The following is a 2,046-nucleotide window of genomic DNA, read 5'->3' on the forward strand; positions in this document are numbered from 1 at the left end:
AGCTTCTTGCTTACTATGCACAATCACTTGTTCTCCTCACATAAGCATCTCCTCCGCTGTAGCAGTTGTGGTGGAAGTAAAAAAAAAAAGGCTGTCCAATGTCTGCCTGCTGTTTAATCACTCTGTCCTGCATGCGAACTCTCTCTCTCAGATGCTCTCTATCTTCTCAGTCACTCTCCCTATCCTCGTCTGCTGTTTCTCCTCCCTGCTCCCTCTTTGTAGGGACGCCCCCCCTCGTCTGCTGTTTTATAAACCCACACTGTAAACAGCTCAACCTTACCAGACACAGTCTCCTCCCCTTCCACCCACCGCTCTCAGTCGTGGTGTGTGTGTGTTTGTGTGCGTGTGGGTGTGTTAGTGCCAAGGATGGGGGGGGGTGAAAGTTTCCATGCAGTGAGGCACAGCTACAGTGCAGCGGATGGAAAGAGAAAGAGAGATGCTAACTGAGGAGGTGTTAAATGCTACAAGCAAAAACTTAAATTGGGACAAGACCTTCAAGGCAGTCTGGCACATGTTGAAACATGTATTCATGAGTTTGTGTGATGTAATTCTCCATTTCCAAAACTGAAACTAGCACACTTGCAAGCATGTATTCAATGTATATTTTTAGGTATTTGACGTAGTGTTTTTTTTAATCAGTATGAAGATTTTTTGTTAAATGTTTATGAATGTGTGTAAGTAAAAGTGTGTATTTTAAATTCTTTTTCACCTCTTTTTTCCATTTTATTTTGGGCTATTTTTATATAATAATAATAATTTGCCAAAAAATAAGAAAGAAAAAGAAAAGTAACTTTTTTGTGATTTAAATATGCTGTGTAGCAGCCAATCTTGTATTTTTAATTTATGCGTGCTTATTTCCCTAATTTATATGGAGATTTTTTTTACACTGTTAAATAGCAAATCACAAAATAAATATCCAATTTTATACTCTTCATTATACTCTTTGAAAACCATTGACTTTAGTTTTTTTTGTGTTTATTTTCATTTATTTAGACATTATCGTAGATAATTTTAATACTGGCCATTTATTGGTTATTACCTATAATATACAAATTATTATTTGCTTAAGAATTGTAATATCATTGCATGTCTAGTTGTAACAATCTTGTTTCTCAAGAAACAACTGAAAACTAATTTCTTCCGTGAGCATCTAAATGCATCCTAAAAAAAAAAAAAAATCTATGCTCTTATTTTCCCTTAATATCTTTCTGTCCTAGCTTTTATTGTTTTGAACGTTGACTGAAAACTTGTATAATGGGACACTTCTCATGTTTATTGCCGTCTTGTGAAGAATCGCTTGTTGTTTTCCTCAACTGTAAGTCGCTTTGGATAAAAGCGTCTGCCAAATGAATAAATGTAAATATAAATGTTACAATAGAATATAGAATGTTTCACTGCAGGACATGCAACTCAAATATTTTACGAAGCTGCCCTTTTATATTACATGAAAATAAACATGTACAGTATCATCACTAAAACATCATGGATTAGATGCTTGTGGTGGATTGGTGGCTGAACGGATATGGACAAAGAGATAAATTAGCTGCAATCTATATTTTTCTTAATCTTGGACATTGACGCAGTGGGCACTATCTTTTTCTAGTGCCTTCACATATCAATTTCTTCTGTAATGTAAATTTTAATGAAGGAGCATGGGGAATACAGAACATCTAATAAGCGTGCCTTCACACTTTAAACATTAAACGAGAAGATCTGATAGCATCTGCAACGACATCATTACATCTTGACGAAACTGGCGATTAGAATGAGCTATCATCATCTGAATAGATACAGCCACTAATGCTTCAGTGAAATATGTCAGCTGATCCATATGGTCAGTGTCACTGCATCAATACGCCATTGCATCGATACACGCTGAAATGCCCCAAAACAGTTAATTAAAGCAGACTGTCACTAAAGTGCCAATAATGGTAATACACATTTAGTAATCAATGAAGGGTGGTTGCAGAACCCGAGGGCTGAAGTGCAAGCTTGCATTTCTCCGGGTATTTCCATATAATGGGCAACTGTCCAAAATCTTGTCTG

At 36.2% G+C, this 2,046-nt stretch overlaps 1 protein-coding gene across 1 annotated transcript in view; it reads right to left on the minus strand.

Annotated features, from left to right (window-relative positions):
- LOC107727764 (transcription factor SOX-4-like) overlaps positions 1–208 on the minus strand; it is a 6,276-nt gene extending 6,068 nt beyond the window's left edge. Inside the window, exon 1 of the mRNA XM_016537750.1 lies at positions 15–208. The gene's annotated coding sequence lies outside the window, so the exon portion shown is untranslated. The remainder of the gene's footprint in view (positions 1–14) is intronic.
- Positions 209–2,046: the final 1,838 nt, after the last annotated feature.

Source organism: Sinocyclocheilus rhinocerous, unplaced genomic scaffold (genome assembly GCF_001515625.1).
Source record: "Sinocyclocheilus rhinocerous isolate Xijiao unplaced genomic scaffold, SAMN03320098_v1.1 scaffold576, whole genome shotgun sequence".
Lineage (NCBI taxonomy): Eukaryota > Metazoa > Chordata > Actinopteri > Cypriniformes > Cyprinidae > Sinocyclocheilus > Sinocyclocheilus rhinocerous.